The sequence below is a fragment of the Maniola jurtina genome, chromosome 2 (genome assembly GCF_905333055.1).
Source record: "Maniola jurtina chromosome 2, ilManJurt1.1, whole genome shotgun sequence".
NCBI lineage: Eukaryota > Metazoa > Arthropoda > Insecta > Lepidoptera > Nymphalidae > Maniola > Maniola jurtina.
The window spans coordinates 13,811,844-13,826,572 of record NC_060030.1 but is presented as its reverse complement, the minus strand read 5'-3'; the positions used below and the strand labels follow the sequence as shown (position 1 = coordinate 13,826,572).

At 34.2% G+C, this 14,729-nt stretch overlaps 1 protein-coding gene across 3 annotated transcripts in view; it reads right to left on the bottom strand.

Annotated features, from left to right (window-relative positions):
* LOC123874166 (transcription factor Ken) overlaps window positions 1-14,729 on the bottom strand; it is a 65,983-nt gene that overhangs the window by 38,221 nt on the left and 13,033 nt on the right. The gene's annotated exons all lie outside the window — the stretch shown is intronic.

The following is a 14,729-nucleotide window of genomic DNA, read 5'->3' as shown; positions in this document are numbered from 1 at the left end:
TGACGAAGGTCATAAATATCGGAAACTTGATGGCGACCGCGACTTTGTCCGCGAAAGTTTCATAGTTAATAATCGTAAGGGAACTCTTTGATTTTCCGGGATAAGATTAAAAAGTCCCCTTTATCCGTCTCCGGGATGCAAGCTATCTTTGTAGTCTGTACCAAATAGATAGATGATGTCCATGACTTTGATCTGGATTAAGGTTTCGATAATCCCGTGAGAATTCCTACATTCTTCCCTGGGATGTAAGCTATCTTTTTTTTTTTTTTTTTTTTTTTTCTTTAATCTGGCTTTACTCTGATTAGCCAATGTCAAGTTTGTGATATTTTCAAGTTATTGAATTTATACAAGTATGGACTCCGTCTGCGCCGGCGCCCGCTGACATACGCGCGGCGCCCCTTTAGAGCGCTTCCCAGTCAGTTCCACCACCAAAAAACACCAACTAACACAAAAACCAGCCACTCTTAACAAAAAAAACACTCCAAACAAGCACAGCACGCGCGCCAGCAAACGCCATCGCAGACGAAGTCCTAAGCTATCTTTATACATCAATGTTTGTACCAAACGTCAAAATCGATTAAACGGATGAACCGTGAAAAACTAAATAACATGCAACACACTTTCACATTTATAATAGGTATTAGTATGGAATTACTAGGGATAACATAAAAATAAAATATATTCATATACTTGCATAAATTATACATTTATAGTAATGTACAACTATTTAACTGTTGCAACACATTTCCTTGAAATTAGGGCACAATAAAACTGGTCTACATGATAAACCTAGTCGGAAGGGCCGTTCCAATTTTATCAAATATAAGTACCTACTTACCTAGTATAATTATTATTTAGATGATTAAATTATCTAATATAAAAAATTAAATACAAGGGTAACATCGTAATAAAATTAATAGGTTAAAACGTGACCTTTAAGTTAAGGTCATTATAATGGTAGAGCGATATCATAAATCTGACATTTTTCGACTCAATTTATTGACTCGTCGGCCTTAGGAAAGTTAGTCAATTTCGTACGAAAGCGGAAGGCATTAGAAATACCGGAGGTATCAAAAGCGAAGGTGAACGGGTTGGATTAGAGAGGATGTGTGAACCCTAATGATTGAATTGGAGGTAGGCACTGAATCCTAAATAAGATTAGAAATGATACCGGGATGTGTCGCTATTTTTAGTAACTCACTGATATAAAAATGTTCCTTTATTGTTTTTAATATCGGTGAAATCGTAACAAAATTGAGAACCACTATTATTAAATACAATTTCAAAAAGTTCCGTGGAAATTCTTTGATTTTCCGGAATACTAAGCCGGCCTTTTTTACTACTTTTGCTCCACATTGTTAACTATATCAATACAAAAAAAAATTGCCCAGAAGTCTCGAAAAAATCGGTGCACATACATTTAAAAAATAAAAGGAAAAACGGGCCTAATTGAGAACCACCTCTTTTCCGAAGTAGGTTTAAAATCAGATCGATCTAATTGCTCTGTTGCGGCCTGATTGAATAGTGGAGTAAACGAAGCATTTTCGTCGGAAGTCCTCAGAAACAGCTCCGATTTTGATGATTTTTTTTTTAAATTCTTGTTTTTTATACATTATTTAAAATCAGAAACGTTTTGAAGCGGGGAAATAATTTTTTTATCCATATGTGCGATATTTATACACGAAGTCCAGAAAAACGCTACCTTCTCTTTGAGAAGTTGTAGAGGAGGTCAAATGCTACAAATGACCCCTGAACACTTATGGGCAAAAACCGCCCGTTTTTGAGTTATTGATCGTTTTCAGAAAAATACGTATTTGTTTCTTTTAAAATTCATTAAAAAAAAAGTAAGGCATATATCCGACTTTTTATTTAATTTATAAGTACTAGACATCTCAATTAATAAGTGTGAATACTAAAATAAAAATAATCTTTGTAGGTTCCCCGGTTAGGGATCCAAGACTGTACCAGTTTCATAATTTCTATTGGGTTACTTTGCCAAAAAATGGATTTTTTTTTTTAAAGTTACAGAAATTTTTGGCCTGCAAATTATTTGCAAAGCTTCTACACATTTTCAGCTATCTTATGATGTACAAAACTTTAAAATAAGTTGAAAATTAGCTAAAAAAACGATAAAATAATAGCACAAGGAAGAAATTTCTTAACGCTTAAATTTTAAACAAATCGTTTTTTCTTTGTTTAGAGGTAGTTTCTACTTAGAAAGAGGTAACAGTTTACTGTAACTATATAATCTGGTCAAGTCTGATCATAAAATCGGCCACGGGATAGCTCAATTGATCAATAGGAACGATTTGTTTAAAATTTAAGTGTTAAGAAATTTCTCCCTTGTGCTATTATTTTATCGTTTTTTTAGCTAATTTTCAACTTATTTTATAGTTTTGTACATCATTAGATAGCTGAAAATGTGTAGAAGCTTTGCAAATAATTTTCAGGCCAAAAATTTCTGTAACTTTAAAAAAAAATCAATTTTTTGGCAAAGTAACCCAATAGAAATTATGAAACTGGTACAGTCTTGGATCCCTAACCGGGGAACCTACAAAGATTATTTTTATTTTAGTATTCACACTTATTAATTGAGATGTGTAGTACTTAGAAATTAAATAAAAAGTCGGCTATATGCCTTACTTTTTTTTTAATGAATTTTAAAAGAAACAAATACGTATTTTTCTGAAAACGATCAATAACTCAAAAACGGGCGGTTTTTGCCCATAAGTGTTCAGGGGTCATTTGTAGCATTTGACCTCCTCTACAACTTCTCAAAGAGAAGGTAGCGTTTTTCTGGACTTCGTGTATAAATATCGCACATATGGATAAAAAAATTATTTCCCCGCTTCAAAACGTTTCTGATTTTAAATAATGTATAAAAAACAAGAATTTAAAAAAAAAATCATCAAAATCGGAGCTGTTTCTGAGGACTTCCTAAGATTGGCTATTTTACGGCTTTATTTACTCCACTAGAAGGGCAATTTAAAAAACAACTTAAATTAAACTACGCACTGGTCTGATGTTTCACTAGACATCTGAGCGCCGAAAACCTCAGGTTTCTTTGACCTTTACCTCTTCTTTACATATTATTCTGAATTCTGTGGGGATAGGCGTGTGTGCGTAATCGTTTGAAAATCGAAGACGCTCGTGTGCGTGCTGCGTGCGCGCATACTAGCCGATAACAATAAACTATTTCCGAAGTGACCCACTTCGAACGTCCTTCAGTAATTGGTGCCGCAAGGAACAAGAAAGGGCTGGGAACACCGAGTTATAATAAACCAAACCATAGAGACGCACCATTATGCATAAAGTATTAATTTTTAAAATAGATAAAGTTCGATAACTAAAATCAAACTAATATAATTAAATAGATGATGCCCGTGAATTAGTATGCGTGGATTTAGATTTTAAAAAATCCGTAGGGTTTATGATTTCTCGGGATAAAAACTTAGGCTATGTCTCTTCCCAAGTGTTTAACTATGTATATCCATGGGAAAACACATCGATCCCTTACTCCATTGTGGCTGGATTTAAAGACAAATCAACAAACAAATATTAAATCGTATTACTAACTAGCCGATGCCCGCGACTTCATCCGCGTGGATTTAGCTTTTTCGAAATCCCGTGGGAATTGTTTGATTTTTCGGGATAAAAAGTAGCCTATGTGCTAATCCAGGATATTATCTATCTCCATCCCAAATTTCAGCCAAATCCGTCTAGTAGTTTTTGCGTGAAGGAGTAACAAACATACACACACACACACACATACACACAAACTTTCGCCTTTATAATATTATTATTTATTTATAATTTAAAATATTAGTGGCATATTAAAAGGTACCTAGTATAAATTATATATTTTTGGAATCTAAACAATGATATCTTTCGTTTGATACCAAAGTCGATAGATTTATCTGAACCTTTTTTAAATAAAGATACATATATGTAATAAACTTTTGCTCTTCAACAACAATTTTTGCGTCGTATGGTAAAGATTATATTATTGACAGATAGAGTAAGACTAGGCACAGCGCCAACATATATCAAAAATATTACAGGCCCGTTTGGTCTTTCTACGGTCTATTTACGTTTTGTCGTTTTGTGAGACCTTTGACAACCTCCTTGGTGCCTAGTAAAAGATGTGGTATTGTATGGAGGTCCCCACTGGGCCGATTATATATATTCGTATTGGTTCAGGCTTGGTCTGAAGGAAGACTTTCAGTCGTAGCTTAGTTTCCACCCTGCCTGCCAAGAGAATTATCATTCCACTACGATACCGTGTATGAAAGCTTAGGCTAATTAGCTAGCATCAAGTCAGGTTGTAGAGAAAAATATTACCACCTCTAAAACACAAAGTAATGGCACCTCTCTGGTTAGTAGTAGTTTTGACAGTGGTATTAATTTTTTTAATGCTATCCCACAATGCGACAGGATGAGCATTGAGCAAACTACCGAACGGCAATAAGGCTTTATGACCTTGTCGGGTTTCGAAAAGGGTTTAGAATTTAGATGTATACCGGCGAATAACTAGGGGCAATTGTTTTTATTTTTGCTCTGAAAAATATTAACCCAATAAAAAATTTCTTCCTTCAAGAACAATTTTTGAAGCCATGCCAGCCATGAAAAAATTTCGTCGTTATTTCTATTGATAGGTAGAGGTAGGTACAAACTTTCCTATTCGAAGCCAACCTCGAAGAGGCGCAAATTTCCATTTAGATTTCTTTTCAAGTAGGTTTTAGGTACAATAAATATTGATGGATTTATTGATCAATTACGCGATGGATAGGTAATTTATAAGGCATACATACACAAAGTACAAAAAGTCAAAACGTCTAAAATTTATTTGGCGATCAAAAAACCTATTTTAAATAAATAAAAGTTTAAATAAATGAATACCTAAATAATTGTTGTTTAAAATTCGAAATGTCATTGGTAAAACAGTACGATGACAGACAGAGCGACAGTCTAATTGAATCAAAACTTGTTAACTGTGTTAATAGACGGTGGCCGCCACAATCGACGCTCCGAACAACATTAAAAGCCGATTAGTAGCTATCGCATCGAGTACTAGATACACTAGTGACTAGACTATATTGTATGCAAATGCAGCCCAAATAAATACAGTTGCAGAAACAAAAGAAATTGAGTAAATGTTAGCTCGAACGATGGGATTAGTTCATATCTCGAAAAAGAATTACTCTGAGATTGAACGTGGTAACTTGGAAATAGTATTGAATTTTTATAGTCAGGGGGTAGTGGAAACGTTTATCACACATCCTATATTTTGCTCTGCACAACAGACGTGGTCTTTGCTTTAGACTGAGGCATAAAGTTGCCTTCAAACTACGCAAATATAATATAATATATAAATATCGCTCACCCCAACGCTCAAGAGGTGAAAACCCCCTAGTTGCATATTTCTCTTTGATTGTTCAGTAAGATTCAGTGGAGCCAAACGCGTAAGGAATTTGAAAATGAGAAAGTGAACATGCTTAATATAGTTTTGTCGTTATGGTTGTAAAAACAATAACAGCTAAGGGTCGCCAAAGCAGACTTAAGCATACCTAAATTATTTTATATTAAAGGTACCTACCAACTTTTTCTAAAGGAAATATCTTCTTACTAGCTGATGCCCGCGACTTCGTTCGCATGGATGTAGGTTTTTTAAAATTCCCGTGGGAACTCTTTGATTTTCCGGGATAAAAAGTAGCCTATTTGCCAATCCAGGGTATAATCTATCTCCATTCTAAATTTCAGCCCAATCCGTCCAGTAGTTTTTGCGTGAAGGAGTAACAAACATATACACACACACACACACACACATACAAACTTTCGCCTTTATAATATTATTAGTGTGATAGTGTGATTGTATAAAAAATAATTTTAAATGTACCTACATGTTTCATGCTAGGCGTATGGTTTCACAATCGTCCAGTGACGGATACGTCGTCCGATAACATTTTTTTAATTCAATGTCGCAGTGAAGAAATTCGTAGACCAATTTTAATGGTTCAACAGTTCAGTATTATCATTGATATGTGAGTCTAATCTTTTCGTTCTCAAGTTATTTGCCTTGAATAATAAAAAATGATGTTTTTTACAAATTAGGGATGTCCAGTTAGCAAATAATTATTGTCGACCTTTAGTTTAATTGACTACAAAGTACACAATAGCGATAAACAACAAAATATAATTATATTATCCCGTGTGGAAATATTAAAGAGGTAAAAAATATATAGTTTTATTTGAACAAACGAAGGAAATATTCGCGTTCTCATGCCTTGCCTGAGAAGAAATATACGGTACCTAGTACCCACTCTACCTACCTACATTGTTCTGTTATATATATATTTACTAGTTATTTAAATATTAAATCAAAAAAGCCTTATAGTGTAGTTATTAATAACTACGTCTCTATAATACCTTTTAGTGAATTAATTGTTTACGATATCTCAATTACGTAATAGGATGTTGTGAGAAATATTTTTTGGTCATAGCATTTAAGTTTTAAGGTCATCCCAAACATGTGTAGTACATACTAGTCTTACGAGCACAGACTGCGCAGATGCTCTGCAAACAAAATATGGGATAAAATCTAAGGATAATGTGGGAACTGGACGTTAAGGCTCTGGTCAAACCATGTTGAATAACGCGCGGGATATGGGAAGCGGTTTGCTTGCGTCTGTGTCGCGTCGATTGCACCAACCAACTCGTGTGCATTGCACATAATCGTATAATTGATTATACTCGTACATTTACATTCCGGCATTGCTTGCGGGATTTGCTTTAGTTTGACCACGTTTGACCGAAGCTCTCGTATGCATATGTAAGATAGATGGATGCAGGTCTGTATCATGTCAGCTGCAGCTGTCTAAGTGTCATTATCATAACCTAGTAAATCATGCCATGATCAATAAAGTCTTTAATGTGTGATTAGGTATCTACTAGAATTAATAGTATAATAATAGTAGAACTACTTTGCTTATATTCTTGTAGGTTTTAGTTTTCAGCTTTTTTAAATACGTATGTTAGCTATCGTTGTGGCGTAGTGTGAAGAAACTTTCTGCCGATTTCGCTCTACTTGTCAACTAATATGGTCGTAAAATGGCGTAGTACACGTATATTAGTATGACTTTTAGAATACAGTTTATGATAACAAATATATGTATAAAATAATATTATTTTAACGAGTTTAAACCGTCTTGACACCTCTATATTATCTCTATAAATTTTGCACTTAAAATTTTCTGGTATTTTAATAATTGTTTTTTATATCATGACTGTTCTTAAGGATGTATAGTGGAAAATGTTATTAAAATGTTAATCAAGAAATATAATTATAGCAATAATTAATTAAACATACGCGCATTTATTAATACTCGTAGATGAAGGAGGTAAAAGTTTGTTTATTTCCCTTTAAATATAATTTACTGAAACTAATAATCGAAAAGTCCATTATTGTTGTTTCCTGGATAACATTTAACCGCAGTGGTTTTCCTATTACTACTTTTATGGTTAATTTGTTATTATTCCACATACTTTAATTTTGTTATTCTATTAATTTTAATTTTTAACGAAGTTTACAATGAAATAATATCGAAATACCTAAGTAGTAGGTATATTTATAAATTTCGTATAAATATTCGGTTACTAAATATAATTGGAGCATAGCAAGCAAATATTTTAGAGAATTTTTCGCGATAACTGTTAAATGAAAATGCATCTATTATTATTTAGTTTTTTAGTCACTTCAAACAAAATATTCTTTGTGTGTTACTTAAATTGAAATTAGATTATTCAATTGCATTAATAGTATGATTATTATTATTATATTTATAGTATGATTAATAAAAATAAGTAGGCGTAAGTGAAGTGTGGAGCGTAAGCAAGCAAGCAAGATGGAGCGGACGATATAAAGAGGGTGGCGGGAAGTAGCTGGATGAGGAAGGCTGAGGACCGGGTGTTGTAGCGCTCACCTAAAAGTACCTAGGTTTCGTATGTTAAAATAATGATGATGATTATAAGATTTAACAAAACTATAAGCCCTAATTCACACGAGCGTTATAAAAGCGTTGAGTTAAAACCCGGCGTTGGCGGGTATTAAAGTTGTACGCGTTAATGTATGAATGAGGCCTTACTGATTCGACTCGACTATCAATTATTATCGACGTGTCTCATCACTACACCTTGTCAAGATTCAACACATTTCATAGTTCTGCGAACACTTGCAAGATTGCGACACTCGGCACTTGTTGAGATCTTAGGAGCGTTTCGGCGCTGTAAACCTACTTCGAGAGTGATTTTACAATAGGTAAATTTGTGAATATAATTTTCATGTAAATCTCCAAGCGAGGGTGGTCGTGGCCTACTTGTCAAGAATGCTGTTGCATATTGCTGAACTCTCCTCAGAGTTAGCTAAAGTGGTTAGCCGAGTATTGAATAGGTATTAGGTACGCGTACCTATTTATGTTTTGGAAGGTAACTTCTAACTTCTTTAGTATTCAAATGAAGTTAGACACGAAAAATAGCGTTAGGTTTGAATAAAATCGTAAGGATTTTTTAGTGTTTTAGCATTTATCGTGTGGCAAGTAAAAGATAGAGCTAAATCTATGCCACTTATCTTTAACTACCTACTATGGAGTACTACTATAGAGATAAAAATGGTGGCCTTAGAACAGCTGTTCTATTTGGCGGCCATTTAAAAAAGGTACTGAAAAAGATCTGAGTAGGTAACTCTCAATCCGCACAAGACGTTGTATTTTAAAAATCAGTCAAGTGCGAATCGTACTCACACACGAAGAATTCCGTACCATCGTATGAGAAATAACACTTTTAATTTTTTAAAATTTTAATAGCCGCCATTTTGGCATTTTTATTATTTGTTTTTATAGCGGCAATAGAACTGCATAATTTTCTGTGAAAATTTCAACTCTCTACCTATTACGGTTAACGAGATTCGACCGATTAGGTACAGTTCACGAGATAGAGCCCGCTGACAGACAGACGGACGGACGGCTGAGGCTTAGTAACAGGGTCCAGTTGGCATCCTTCGGTTACGGAACCCTAAAAATCAAACGCTTATTAGGTAATAGCTAAGCTATAAGGCAATAGACGTACAGCAATAGAAGGAAAATGACGTAGTACAATCATAGTGAGCTAATTAAAAGGCACTGCGGTTTGCGATAGTTCGTCACACATAGATTATGTTTGTGCAAACATAACCCTTATTTTTGTAATGAGGGAAACAGAGTAGTCAATAACTAGAACTTTGCCACGTGTAGATAAGTTGCTACGAAAAATTATAATAGATACGTCGCTACAAAATATAATGTGATTTTAGGGCTTTAGTGGATACGGCGAACGCGCGGACTTTATACATTAGCGTCTCATATTATAACTAGAGACCCGCCCAGCTTTTCACGGGTAGCTTATTACAATTTTCGTAGGGAACCCTAATTTTTTGAAAATAAAAATAGCCTAAGTTACTCAGGAACAATGTAGCTTTTTACTGGTGAAAGAATTTTTAAAATCGGTTCTGTAGTTTCAGAGATTACCGTTTACAAACAAACTTACACACTTTACTTCTTTATATTATCTTGTAGAAGTGTAGATTTATAGCTAGATGATGCCCGCAACATCGTCTGCGTCTGTGGTCTGTGTGGATTCAGGTTTTTTAGAAATCTTGTAGGAATTTTGATTTTCCGGGGTTTAAAATAGCTTAGATACGTACATTTACCTATACAAGCAATCTTTTTACCAAATAGATGAGGTCCGCGACTTATCTAGTACTAGCTAATGCCCGCGACTTCGTTCACGTGGATTTAGGTTTTTCAAAATCCCGTGAGAACTTTTAGATTTTCCGGGATAAAAAGTAGCCTTTGTGCTAATCCAAGTTATTATCTATCTCCACTCCAAATTTCAGACAAATCCGTCCAGTAGTTTTTGCGTGAAGAAGTAACAAACATACACACACACATACACACAAATTTTCGCCTTTATAATATTAGTGTGATTATTAGATGATGGTCTACCATTCTTGTTTGACTTAAGGTGTCGACTTAAATTCGTTAAGCAAATTACAGCACGAAAAATATAATGCAATCGTTTTTTTTATTTTTATGCAGTTTAACAGCTGAACAAGTAGAAAATATAACCTTCACAGTTGGTAGGTACAATACATATGATCTTGACTTTTGTATGTGTTACGTTATGTATTGTATGTGTGCAACCTTGGCTGCTATGTAATGTGTACCAAATGTCTGGAAAAATAAATTATTCAATACCTATCTTACCTATACCTACTAGCTTTATGTCCTTTCTCATTTAGGTTTCACCACTACTTTGATTTTTAGTGCCACAAATACTTTACTCAAATGTGGGTTGCCCTTCCGGATTCCGTTTTCTCCGCCAGCTATAATGTTGGTAGGAAACCTTCAAAAGCACTAGGCAGGGGCGGTCCACTGTATACTGCATCATCACTTATTGTTTGGAGTGCTTGCAGTCACTCGAAAGCATATTATGTATACTTAGTTAAGATAACTCTCTAATAGGTACACACTCCTCCTCTTCACGTGGCTTCCTCATAAATTGAGGACCATGGCTCCTTTTTGATAATATATCTTTACGATGTTCTTCATTATGATAAGCTCAGACCACAATAGATGTAAGACTAGGAGTAAAAGTGGTTCTTTCACCTGATCCGTCCAACGTCTCATATTTATGAGCGTGGCGTGGCCTCTTTCCTTCGATATTTTCTATGCTGCTCGCGTCTTTCCTGGCTGTGTGACCGAAGTAGGTACCTACTCGATTATTTTCCTCAGACAGATCGTTGATAGATCAGTTTCGATTCGTTGATTCAGTGATGCATAAACCTACTGTCGAAATGGAGACCGAGGTTGTTTGTTTGTTCATTTGTCTGTTAACATCTTCCGAAATCAATCAAATTAGTCAAAATCAGTGTGTCTGTTAGATAAAGATCCGAAAGATATCGATAAAGGACCGATTTTATGCAGATTATTGCATTAAGTATGTACATATATCACGTAAGTACAGCTTTTTCTACGATATACCTACCTAGGAGACATTTCTGAAGAGGTTGTTTAAAAAAAAAATTAGTTAAGCTATTTCTTCGGTCCACTAGAAAATGTTTCAAAAGTTTATTTCCTAAAATACACTTAATATTGAATCTTTTGTTTCTTGTTTTAATATTTTTTTTTCTTTTTTTTTTGCTGTCGAGCAAGTAAATAATTAAGGCATAATACAATTCTGAAAATTGACCTCTAAATAATATGACTAATATGTGTAAAAGTTCACGCCGGATTTCACAATTTTACAGTTGATACTGAGTTTCCTGACGGATAGACATTTTGGTTCATAAAAACTGATAAAATCTAAAATTGTTATTATATATTTATGATATTTTATTAAAAATACGAACATATAAATAGCTTATCTTAATAACGCAATAAATCAAAATATAGCTTGAAGGTTATTTGTTATTACTTTTTTTTAATAAGTGGAGAAAAATAAACGATTAACATCTAAAACATTTAATCGATGTAAAATATTTGTTACGAAACACTAAAAATCAAGGTTAGTTCGATTAACACTTGAGTTTCAAATTTCGAACGCTCGCACAGATAAATTAATTATGATCGAATGCATACGTTAAAAAAGGTCACAATAGATTACCATATTTATTAACTTAGGAAACAACTCTATTCTTGTGATTATTGTAGCAGATTTAGTTTATTTATTTATTTATCATAAGATTTTTCGTAGTCTAAAGTATTATTTTAAAATAATGTACATAATATGTACATAATATTATAAATGCGAAAGTGTGTCTGTCTGTCTGTCTGCTACCTTTTCACGGCCCAACAGTTTAACCGATTCTGATGAAATTTAGTACAGAGTTAGCTTATATCCTGGGGATGGACATAGGCTACTTTTTATCCCGGAAAATCAAAGAGTTCCCACGGGATTCCTAAAGATCCATCCGTTTAACCGATTTGTATGAAATTTGGTACCGAGGTAGATTGCGTCCCTGTAATTAACATAGGTAACTTTTTATCCCAGAAAATCAAACAGTTCCCACGAGATTTTTAAAAACCTAAATCCACGCGGACGAAGTCGCGGGCATCCTCTAGTGTACATATAAAACACTGTTTATTTAAACAGGTAATTGCACAAGAGACAAGAAAAGTGAAGAAAATATTTTTCGCAATTTCCCAGGTTGTTTAGCATGCATGACACGCTGTATTGTTAGATTGCATGTAATAAGATTATTATTGACTCATACCTACTACCCATATCTTTTTTTATTAGTCACCCAAAGAAAACATTTCTTCTGACAATCTAGTTATTCCGATTTCATATTACATGTAATTTTATAGTTACTCATTAATTATATCCTCATTTTTTTTATAAGTAACATTTGACTCCAACCACACGGATTGTCCCACAGAAGGCCACAAGCCCAAAAATTAGGTAGGTATAGGAATATTGTTAAAACCACCGGTCTGATTTACTGTCATTAGTTTAGTGATCTGACTAATTTACACGACTTCCTAAAAAAAGTATAATGTTTTCAGTGTGTATGTGTTGTATGTGAATTTCTGTAAAGCGCCATTTTCAAAATAATGTGAAAAATTTTACTTCTTAGGTCATTTTTTGGCAAGACAATCGTGTTTTTAATTTATTTAATTACGAGTTACGACTTGTTTAAAATAACTATAGGTATAATGAGCAGCCCCGTCTTGGCACGGATGCAATTTACAAAATAATAAAGAAAATGAGATTTTCTATGAGAATTTCTACAAAAAACCAATCCATATTTCCGACTTTTCCGGCCACTTTTAACAAAAAAAAAAGCACTCCAAAAAGGCACCGCAAGCGCGTCAGCAAACACCAACACAGACGAAGTCCTGCCGGTTCTTTCTAGGTTCCATAAACAAAGGATTTTGAGGAATTCCGACGGGATCTTTAAGAAACTTAAATGCATGCGGATGCGGAAACTCCATTCCAATATCTCTGTAGACTGTGCCACTTCACTTATAATATGTCGCAAACACAAGCGTACTAAGTCTTACTTTAAAATACAAACCTATGTGATGGGCAATATCTGGAGTTTTATAATATCATTGCAGAATACATAAATTAGCATAAAAAGTAAGAAGATATAATGTCTTCGGTTGTCTATAATATAACAAAACTATGGTTGCCTGTAGTTTATGATCACGTGGCACCCTATTCATAATGTACGAGTACATGGTACGTCTGAGTATGGTATTTTTTGCTTCTGCACGTGCTTATTGAAGGACGGCGTTATGTTTACATGTATGTATGTACATTGATACAGTCGATGTGATAGCTACTAAACGCTTTTGTTACATTTCCCTTGTTCAGCATGGTACCTACTTAATAGTAATGTCATTATTTCCTGAGCATTATACATTACTAGCTGATACGAATTCATCCGTGTGGCGTACGTTTTTGAAAATCCCGTGGGAACTCTTTGATTTTCCGGGATAAAAGGTAGAGGCCACTCTCTAGGTCTTTAACAATACCCATGCCGAAAATCACGTCGATCCGTTGCAATGCTCCGTTGCGGCGTAAATGACGGACATACCAACAAACAAACACACTTTCGTTTATAAAAATCTCTCTCGATTATAAAAATTGTGTTAAACAATAGATTGTAAAAAAATATATGTATTAAAAAAGAAGACTGTTACCAGCGCGGCGCGGCGATTGGAAAAATATTAATTTCAACTTGCTAAACTTTTAATGGATTAAGGCTGAGATCTGTTACTAAATGAGAGAAGATATAATAAAAAAATATAAAGTTCTTAGTACGTATGTCCCTGTGTTGTTCAAAAACAAAATAGTTTTCATTATACGTCATGCAGTAGGTACCTATTCAGTGGCAAGTCGATGATGATAAAACGACATTGGGCCATCAATTTAGGTTGCCCTTAAACTTTTAACAACTGTGCCAACACAGCGTTGACACAGTTCACATATAGTTATGACGTCGCCAAACGTTTAAACTGTTCGGTTCGATAGAAAGATGCGCATACGCACCTCGATAAATTGTTTTTTTAATAAATCGAACCCGGTATAGTTTGTTTCGTGACATGTGATGCCGAGTACGAACTATATTACATTTTTAAATTATATGCCAAGGGTTTATTATACTTTGATAGTAATAAGGACGCTTACCCTTTAGACCAGATTCAAGTCAACCCTCTTAACTTTAGTGGGATGATAATAATTGATTTGAAATTGCGAGATCGTGGGTTGAACAAGAATGTGTATTTCTAAAGGATTAAGTAGGTATAAGTCCATAACACTAAAATCCTTTTAGAAAATAAGCATAAAGCAAAGTATGTACCTACCTACTCGAAAATATGCGTGAAACAAGACGTATTCAAGTAATATTATTTATTGGCATATCTAAATATATCCACTATCCATACTAAAATAATAAATACGAAAGTGTGTCTGTTAAACTGCCTGTCTGCTCTACACGGCCCATCCGTTCTTGATGATGGGATTTAAAAAAAACTTAAGTACGAGTTATTCTACGTGGATGAGGATCGCGGGCATTACCTAGTTCTTTATACCTAAATAATTAAAGAAACGTACCTATACCATACTGAGAAGATAATAATAATCTTTCTTCTCATGTACCTAGGCAGCTAAATATTAAGTCGTTATCCAAG